We start from the raw sequence: 10,598 nt of genomic DNA on the forward strand, positions 1-10,598 counted from the left end.
CCTTTTCAAATTGGTCGTTGTTGGCTCCCTTCCCGCTCAATATTTGGGGAGAGGACCAAGGCCTCTATAAATAGGACTAGCCACCACCCAAAGGGGGCAATCCAACTAGAACCGATCTGGGTCTCATCTTGAGCCATCCTCACCCAAACACATTCACCGAGCACAAGAACACCTCTCCTCAGGAGGCTGTTCTTCCCCTTGTATTGTTCATCACCAGCCCAAGAGGCAATCCACCACCACCACACTGGAGTAGGGTATTACACCACAACGGTGGCCCGAACCAGTATAAACCTTGTGTCTCTTGTGTTGCGAGTTCGTCTAGCTAGCCCTTCGAGATCGCGGTGAGGCTGAGGGCGTGATTTGGTAGGGGGAAATCTTCGTGCGCACCCCAGTGTTCGAACCTCAAGGGTTTGCCGGAACCCGAAATCCGACATTTGGCGCGCCAGGTAGGGGTGCGCCGGAATTTCCTTCCACCGATCCACGTCCCGTTGCTTCATCGCCTCCATGTCGGACGCTCGCCGAGCTCGCGCTGAGCGCCGGGCCACCCTCGCCGCCCGCGTCGTTCAGACGGCTCCAGTCGGTGGGCCTCCCCATCGTTCTCCGTCGCCTGCCGCCAACGCCGTCACCAGCCCGGTGGGGAACGAGTAGCAAGTGTCCTCGTTGCACCCCTCGGTGCGGCGGGACGGTCGCACCGCCACTCCATCGCTGACTCCGGCCGGCTCGTCGTCTCACGCTCATCGTGCTCCCACGGACGCGTAGGCCGCACTGCTCATGGCACGCGAACTCCTGCGCTACCGCCCCGTCGACGACCTCTACGAGGACTGGCTGGACCGCATCGCCGAGCTCGTCAGCGCCGTAGGGGGCACCCCTGTGCCTTCACTCTCGCTGCCTTGCCCTCCGCCAGCTGCGGGCGACGTGGCTCACGGAGCGCCACCTCCACCGCCTCCACACCAAGATGGCGTCCTGGTGCCAAGGCGTGCGGCCCCCCGGCGCGACCCGCCGCATCGGGCGCCTGCGCGCGAAGAAGGAAGCTTTCAAGAAGTTCCTCGTCCGCAAGAGAACGCTCCCGCGCTCCCAGCACCACCACGACAAGGCAGGCGGTGCGCGGACATCAAGGGCAGGATCCACATCAGCAAAGGGTCCCGGTGGCCACCGTGGGCTGCCGTGCTTTCACCCTCGAGCTGCGTAGCGTCGCATGGCCGGGCAAGTTCAAGCCGGACCTACCTCCATGCTACGACAGCACCCCCGACCCCGCGGAGTTCCTGCAGCTCTACGAGCTGAGCATCGAGGCGGCCAACGGCGACAAGAAAGTCATGGCGAACTGGTTTTCCATGGCTCTCAAGGATGGTGCCCGCTCATGGCTCCTGAACCTGCCTCCAGGCTTCATCTCCTCCTGGAGCAAGATGCGCGACCGCTTCGTTGCCAACTTCCAGGGCACTTGCGACCGCCCTCCGGCCGCGGGTGACCTGCGCCGCGTCAAGCAGCAGCCAGCGGAGACCCTCCAGAAGTACATCCAGCGCTTCAACAACGTTCGCCTCAAGATCCCCAAGGTAACGGACGAGGCCATCATCTCCGTGTTTTCCGATGGCGTCCGCAACATCAAGATGAAGGAGGAGCTCGCCATCCACGAGGAGTTGTGCACGTCCTTGGAGTTGTTCAACCTGGCGACCAAGTGCGCAAGGGCTGAGGAAGGGCGCCTTTCCCTCCTTGACCTCCCAGCTGCTGACCTGGAGGAGAAGAAAGCCAAGGCCAAGGACGTGAAGTGCAAGGGAGTGGTTGTGCCCGCGGCGGAGCCGGACACGAAGCACGGCCGAGACCAGCCCGAGTCATCCAAGAGCAGCCGACCATTCTGTGCCTTCCACAACGTTCACAGCCACAACACCAACGACTGTCAAGAGCTTAGGGCCATTCGAGATGGACGCCTCGGTCGACGCCCCGAGCGCAACGATCGGAGCTACGGCCGAGGAGGAGGAGAAGGACGCGGTGGAGGACGCTGGGACGACCGTGGCCCTCGCCAGGAGTGGCGTGACCGGCCTCGTGAGGACCGCTGGCAAGATCAGCCTCGCGAAGGCACCTGGAGGGATCAGCCTCGCGAAGACCGCCCCCAAGGCAACGCTGGGCTTCCACCACTACCGCCACCACCAAGAAGGAATGACGACCACCATCAAGACGAGGGGGCTGGGGGATTCTAGGAGCCGCGCGCTATCGCCTGCATCTTGGGCGGAGCTCAAGCCCCAGCTTCTCAGCGTATCTTCAAGCAGTTTGCTCGTGAGGTGAACGCAGTCCTCCCCAGGCTCGAGGCCACGCGTCCGCTCAGGTGGTCCAAGTGCGCCATCACCTTCAGTTCAGCAGATCAGCTTAAGTGCGCGGCTACAGCTAGCGCCCTCCCAATGTTTTGCTCTCCTGTCATCAGCAACGTACAAGTCACCAAGACCCTCATCGACGGCGGCGTAGGACTCAACGTCCTGTCCGTCGAGATGTTCGACAGCCTTCAAGTGCCCTATGACCAGCTTCAGCCTACCAAGCCCTTCTCAGGAGTGACCGATGGTTCAACCACGCCGATAGGGCAGGTCCGCCTCCCTGTCACCTTCGAACAGCGCGACAACTACCGCACCGAGCTCATCGACTTCGACGTCGCCCACATCCGCCTACCATGCAACGCCATCCTTGGGTACCCGGCCCTAGCCAAGTTCATGGCAGTGATGCACCACGGCTACAATGTCCTAAAGATGCCAGGAAGTGGCGGGATCATCACAGTCCCCTGCGAAGAAAGAGATGCGGTGTGCTCCCTCGAGCGCGCCTTCCAAGCAGCGTCAATCGAAGACCCCGACAACAATGCAGCATAGTACCCTCCTGAGGTCGTCCCCAAGAAGAAGAAGCAGCTACTCCGTGTCGGGCCTCAGGAGAGCGGCGCCGCAAGTGGTACCTCGTTAGGATCAGCGCCCACGCCTGGGGTGCCTCTCTCCCTCGCATAGGAAGGCGCACCCGACGCCCTCCTTGGGCAGGGCTCAGGGGCTCTCTTCTGGAGGGCCTCAGACCTTGGGCTGCAGCCTACCTGGGGACTGGGACCTGTCAGCGTAGAGCACCAAGCCGTCACGAGGATAGAAAGGGGAGACTAAGCCGAAGCAGGACACGCGCTCGCACATCACGAGGGAGGCGCTCGGGCACCACGTGGCGGCGTGCTTCGCAGCACGTCTTCCACAGGAAGACATCGGGCGAGGAGCGCCTGACACTCAGGAGTTCATCGCCAAGACCACTCAGGAACTGCAGGAAGCAAGAGCCATGAGCGGCGACCGCCGCTCACCTGGCGCAGCTCCCCATCCAGGCGAGGATGGTGGGTTGTGCGTCTGCATCGACATCCCAGGGCTCAATAGGGCCACATCTCAGGAGCTCTTCTGGCCTTCGCGCGTGGGATGCTACGAGGGCCCACCTCACAGCTACGTTCGCATGCCTTTTGGCCTGCCGAGCGTGGAGACTGCCTTCCAGCGCAACCTGCGGAGCATCCTGACGGCTCAGGAGGCCAGGCACCACGCCGTCTTGGCGGAGATGGAGACGGTCCTCAAGGAACCGCCTGGACCCCCGGAGCCTCCCGAGGCTCAGGGCCCCAGTGGCTCGTGAGGAGCAACCCCTTCATCACGCATCTTCAGCTGCCCCAACATTCCTTCAACAACAGAACCAGGTGACATCTTTTAAGTTTATTTAGCTGGGAGCGCCCCTCGCGCTGCATCATTCCCAGGCCGCGTGGGTTCGTCCCTGTGGCATGTATCCCTTTACATCTTCAGCTTACTCTGTTGGGGGCGCCCCTCGGGCTGCATCATCCCCAAGCTGCTCGGGTCCAGCCCGGCGGCATGTATCGTTCTTGCATTCACCTAAGCTAGTCTTCTTATCATGTTTAACCTGTCTGTGATTATAACCTTCTTGGTTGTCACCTACCGCGGGAGATGTTCATGCTGGCACGGCGCTTGTGCTTGGGTCCGTCCTTGCAACGTCGATAAATCTGAGCGGTCGAGCTCTGGCCCGCGGCACGCCCCGTGCGCGTCACCTCACCAGGCCCTCAGTGCCCTCATTCTCTTATGGAACGACCAGTGGCCGGCTAGCAATCATAATGGCAATCTGTGTCCCTCCTCGCGCAGACTTGCAGGAACCTCCCGAGGACAACAACGGGCGGTACCGCGGGCTCCTTCTTCTCCCATGCGATTCGCTTGCGTGTTAAAAGGGGGGCTCCTGGGCATCGCGACTCAGGAGCTCCTAATGGCTCTCCAGCCCTCACCCCCTGGCCTTGACCACGGCATCGCGACCTGGCATACTAGCGGCGGCTGAGCTCGCTCGAGGTCCGGGACCTGAGGACATAGAGCACGAAGGAGAGCATGGGGAGGAAGGGAAAGCATGCATGGGCCTAACCTAGCTGCGCTACGAGCGCCAGCGCACAAGTCTGGGGCAACGCAAGGAAATGACTCCAGACTACCAAGATAAGTTTCGCGCTCCGACCAACCAATCGCTACAACACAGGATCCTCACTTGTTGCAGCCCTGCCGCGGCAACGTCGCCTACCTTTCTTATCTCACATGGTCGCTTGCGCGCTAAAGGGGGCCTCCTGAGCATCGCATCTCAGGAGCTCTTACTGGACCTCGGGCCACTCACCTCCTGGCCTTGACCACGGCATCGCGACCTAGCATACCAGCGACGGCTGCAGCCTACCTGGGGACTGGGACCTGTCAGCGTAGAGCACCAAGCCGTCACGAGGATAGAAAGGGGAGACTAAGCCGAAGCAGGACACGCGCTCGCACAATTTCATGATAAGGATAATGCCAACAAAAGACACTACAGGTTCTTTACACGCCCCCACGGGGTTCGCTTTGATTCCTCGCAGGGAACAAAGGAAAGGAAATTCAAGGAGCCCTATCTACACGCGCCAGCGCAGCTGATGCCATCATCAACAGTGGTCCACTGGAGGCCGGCGCCAACCCCATCCAGATCAGCGACGGCGGTGGCCGGACGCTGCAGCCTTGCTCCAGGCGTGGCGGAAGCTCGGGGGCACGTAGCTGTTGTCGCTCGTCTCCGGAGTCTCGTAGAGCTCGGGAGAGTCGCTGGACTCCCACGCGTCACTGCTGCTGCTGGAGGGACCGCTGGCGGGGCGGTCCTGACGGCCTTGTCCCGGGCAACACTCCAAGCGGTGGCCCTCCGCGTTAAAGACCTTGAAGAACATGGTGGAGGCGCCATCGTACCTGAAGTGGATCGCGAGGGCGCCTTCCACGCGGCAAACCCGGGCGACCTCGCCCCAGCCGCGGGTCATGAAGATCTTGCCCGGTGTCGGTTCAATATCCGGCGTATCTCATAGTAGGGGTCCTAAGCTAGGCGTCTGGGAGCGATGGTAACATGGACACGGGGTTTTACCCAGCTTCGGGCTCTCTTGATGAGATAATACCCTACATGCTGCTTTTGATTGTATTCATATGGGTGTAGTACAGAGTACATGTATCTACCACGAGATTGTAGTAAGAATATGAGATTGTCAATTGACTAGCCTGGCCTCGGTTTTATATATGCACCGTAGGCCTAGGGTTTAGAGGAGTCCTTGTCTTGGGCGCCAAGTCTTGTAGAATCCTCCTTTGTCAGGACCCTGATTCCAAGTCACATCGATCTAGCCGGTAACACCTCATATCACTTTGTGGCCTCACGCACAGTATTCCCAAGGGTGTCGCCTTACCATGGCCCGGGACCGTTTGCGCCTTTTGGCTCACGTATATGATAGTGTCGCTAGCATCCATATGACAGAGAACCCGGGCCGACATGACTAGTCGTGAACCCAAAGTGGCACTAACTTACGGGGACAGGCATACATGAATCAACATCGAGCATGTCAGTCAACAGCGTGCGAATCCGAGCTGTAGCACTGGGCTAACAGGACTCCGGGAACCTGGGCTGTAGCAGGCTAGGCAGGACTCCGGATGTCACCGCGTGACATTTCCCCGAAGGGACAGACACATGAACGAAGTGAATCACATGTCGGCCAGTCGAGTGTTCCGGAGCAGTAGTGTTGGGCTAGCAGGACTCCGGTGAACCGGGCTGTAGCGGACTACTATGGCTCATGGAAGCACAAGACTACATTTCCCCATAAGAGAGGCTACCAAGGATAAACAACTAGGTTGTCGAATCCCACACATACCAAGCATTTCAATCATACACACAATATGCTCGATATGTGTAAATACAACATGGCATCACAACATAACTCTACGACCCAAGTACTTATTCATTAGGCTCCAAGGAGCGAGATATTACAAACATGGGTCTCATGACCCAACATTTAGAGCATACAAGTCAAAGCACATGCAGAAGCTCAACATGTCTGAGTACAGACATCTACAAATGAAAAAGGCTGAGAAGCCTGACTATCTACCAGATCCTGCCGAGGGCACAAGATCGTAGCTGAGGTATCAAGCTAAACGTCGAAGTCCACACGGAACTACTAGCGAGACCGACGTCTCTCTGCAAAACATAAAATAGGCAAACGTGAGTACAAATGTACCTAGCAAGACTTACATCAGAACTAACTACATATGCATCGGTATCAACAAAGGGGGTAGTGGAGTTTAACTGCAGCAAGCCAGCTTTGACTCGGTGGCTATCCTAAACTACGACTACAAGTAACTCTTTTGAGGTGGCGCACACGAGTCCACATATTAACCATATCAATACACCACTATGGATCCGCTTCCGTCTCCCTACGAGAACGCCATCCATAGCACTCACGCTTATCTTGCGCATTTTAGAGTATCCACTTTCACTTGTCTATGAACTGTACAGGCAACCCAGAAGTCCTTTTCCGCGGACACGGCTATTCGAATAGATGATGTTAACCCTGCAGGGGTGTACTTCTTCACACACGCTCTCTCCGCTTACCACCATGTACACGTCGTGTATCTCGGCAACCTTCAAGCGGAAGCATGGCGAGGGAGTCGGCCACGACCTGACTAACCACACAAGTCTCTCGTCCAGGTTTATCGCCTATTCGGGTTCCATCCGCAAGGAGATCCGGCCGGGGTGTCGCTCACGGCCCCAAACAATGTGTGCAGGGTTCCCAAGCCCACCATTCAGGTGCCACTTGGTACACCGGGCCATTGTGCCTAGTCTGTCCCAAGCCCACCTGTACCGGGTGCCACTTAGTAGACTACTAGCACTACCTACAAACACCAGAAACTAGTTGCAACTCCTCGACAGAGATCATGTTGATTAATAAGTCGAGAGGGGTCGAGTTACCGGAACCCAATGTGTGGTAGTAACTGTTCATGGATCACAAACACAGAACTCGGTTCCTGAGGACGGCTGCAATGAGACAACCCACCATGTACTCCTACATGGCCTCTCACCGCAACCTTTACCAAATCGTGTTCACACACTTAGCTCTCACACTGTAGGACATGCTCACCACATTCCAATCCATCCCCGATGAATCAGACCTGACACAACTCTAAGCAATAGCAGGCATGACAAACAAGCATGAATGAGTAGGCACATCAGGGCTCAAACAACTCCTACTCATGCTAGTGGATTTCATCTATTTACTGTGGCAATGACAGGTCATGCAGAGGAAAGGTTCAGCTACCGCAACATGTAACAGTTGAAACGTTGTTGTCCTAATGCAGTAAAAGAGAGCAGGAGCGAGAGAGTGGGGTTGTATCGAAATGAACAAGGGGGTTTTGCATGCCTGGCACTTATGAAGATAATATAGTTCTTCATCGGTGTCATCGAACTCATCGTCGGAACATACGCCTACCGAGGGGGAACAACGACCGGCAAACACAGAAAGAACACAATCAATGCAATGCACAATATGATGCATGATCATGACATGTCAATATGCTGTAATTTGAGCTAATGGAGCTAAGAACAGAAGGGTTTGAGTTGGTTTGAACTAAAGGTTCAAATTCAAATTCAAACTAAGAACTTATAAAGTGCATTATCATGTTTTGATCTAAACAGCAAGGTTAAGTTGTTTAAACATGCATGAAACTAGTACAAATGGATAGATTGGATTTTTCTGATCATTTTCCATATATAACTTATTTCATTCTGAGTTACGGTTGATTTTATATGATTTTTAGAAGTTTATAACATTTTCTGAAATAAATAAATCATTTAAGATTTATTTAAATTCCAGAAAGAATTACTGCATCAGCATGACGTCACTGTGATGTCAGCGATCAACATGGCCGGTCCAGGTCAAACCTGACAAGTGGGGCCCGCGTGTCAGTGGCTAACTAAACTAACCTAGTTTAATTAGCACTAACCTAGGTTAAACTAATTAAGTTTAAACCTAAACTAGATTAATTAGCCGGGCGGGGCCCGCATGTCAGTGTGAGAGAGGGTCAAACCCCTGGGCAGACGGGGTCAAACCCAGCCGGTCAAAGCGGTCAACCCGCCGGCGTTTAGCCGCCGGCGTTTAGCCGCCGGCGTTTAGCCGCCGGCGAGGCCGGACGCGGCAGAGCGCGTCGGGATCCACCTACAGTGGCTCTTTTGGCGCACAGGGAGCAGCTACAGGAAGATGGTGGAGTGGCGCACCCAACGGTGGCGGTGGCGGAGGCTGGGGTGGCCGGGAGCAGTGCCGGCGACGAGGTTTGCGGCGGCCGGAGCTCGGGTGCAAGCGGGGATGGGGCTGCGGTGCGCAAATGAGCGCGGCGACGTGCTAAGAAGGCTCTACGCGATGCAGGGAGCGCGTTGGGCGCATGCCCGGGACCAAATGGTCACCGGAGCGTCACCGGCGATGAGCGCGGGCGGCGGCGCGTGCGGGTGAGCGCGATGCAGTCGCTACGGCGCACGAGGAAAGAAAAGAAGAGGAGGGGGAAGGTCGGTGGCTCACAGCGGTCACGTAGAGAAGCTCGGTGGGCTCGGGGAAGGGTTGGTGACGGCGTGTGGTCGCCGGTGATCTCGGCGGACCGAGGTTGAAGAAGACGGCGTTGGCAGCGATTTAGGGCTTCCGGCGTCGCGCGGCTCGGTGAGGAGGATGAGAAGGTCAGGGCGGAGCACGGGAACACGTCGGAGAGGCGCGGGGAAGGCGGTGGCCACGGCTGCGGCGGTCAGCGGCGGCGAGCACGCTCGGCTGTGGTGGGGAACAGCGAGAGAGGCGAAGAGGAAAAAGTGCGGTGTCCAAGGGGTTCGAGGGGAGGCCGGGGAGGCGGTTTAGGCGTCGCGATGGCGAGGGACACAGGCAGGCAGGGATGTCGCGTGTCGCCACGGCGCGCGCGTGCGCTGTCTCCCTCCTCTGCCTACTGGCAGAGGTAGAGGATGACTGGCATGGGCCCTGGTGGGCTAGGCCACCAGCTGGGCCAGCCAGGTGGGCTGCCAGGTAGGTCCAGGTGAGTGGCCCAGTGGCCTTCTCTCTCTCTCTTACTTAATTGTTTCTGTTTTCTATTTTATTTCTCTATTTTGAATTAGTAAAAATACTAATTTGTTTTGTAAGATCCTGAAAATAATGTTGGGCACTTTTGAAACTATTTCCAACAGCCCTCAAATGCTTTCAAGATTATTTGGACATTTAAAATATTTTATAGAATTTAAATGTCCAAATTCAAATACTTATTATTTAATTCAAAAATCCAGAATGTCCTAGAAAAGTGTGCACCATTTTTGCCAGGGGTTTTAGCCCAATCCAGAAATGATGAACATTTTGTGAAGGGCATTTTGGGTTCATTGAAACCAATTTTAATAAACCCTAGTTGGTTTCAGGGGGGTGCTGGGGGTTCTGTCATCCCCATTTCAACTTTCTTTCAAGATTAAACAAGATGCACACATGAGGCTAGCCTAGTGCATTACCAGAAGCTAGGGATGTGACATCGTTGTATGCGGCATGGGCTGTCCGAACTGGCCCAATATATAGTGAACCGCCATGGGGGTCCTCGGCCCGATCCAGCTGGTCGGGAGACGACGTGGTGAGTATCCCCTAGTCCATGACACCGTCAGTAGCCCCCTGAACCGGTCTTCAAGTTGGGGACGCTCCTCGATTCTTCCGAACTGTTCTTCATCTTCGGCCGTCGGTCTTGAAAACTGGTTCAACCAATCTTCTCGTCTTCGATCTTGAGGATCGCCGAAATGCATCCGAAGAGTTTACACGTCAGGTATCCGAGGAGTCCCTTTAAGTTTCCGGTGTTTATCAATGCCCTGTTATTTTTACGCCACACCAGGGGTTTGAAGTTCTTCCCGGGCGGCAGTGTCCTCTTGCATCCGAGCTCCAACGCCGGACTGCATTCAAGGTATGTTTTGCAGCCGAGCACCAACGTTGGACCGCTTCCGAGCTCCAACGCTGGAATGTATCCGAGCTCCAACGCCGGAATGTATCCGAAGAGTATTGTTATAGTCGAGCTCCAACGCCGAACTGCATCCGAGCTCCAACGCCGGACTATGTCTGAGGTGTCATAGATCACCTTGGTTCAAAAAAGTGTTAGCCAAGCTTAATGCCGGAAATGCCCTCTATGGAGCTAGCCACTGGCGCCCGAGCTTTATGCCGGACTGCTTCCAAGGTGGCTCGGCGCCTCGGTCATGGGCTGATTGTTTGCGAATTTTATTTCCAATGCATATAAATTTATTTGCTGACGAGATGT

The sequence above is a fragment of the Aegilops tauschii genome, chromosome 7, assembly GCF_002575655.3.
Source record: "Aegilops tauschii subsp. strangulata cultivar AL8/78 chromosome 7, Aet v6.0, whole genome shotgun sequence".
Lineage (NCBI taxonomy): Eukaryota > Viridiplantae > Streptophyta > Magnoliopsida > Poales > Poaceae > Aegilops > Aegilops tauschii.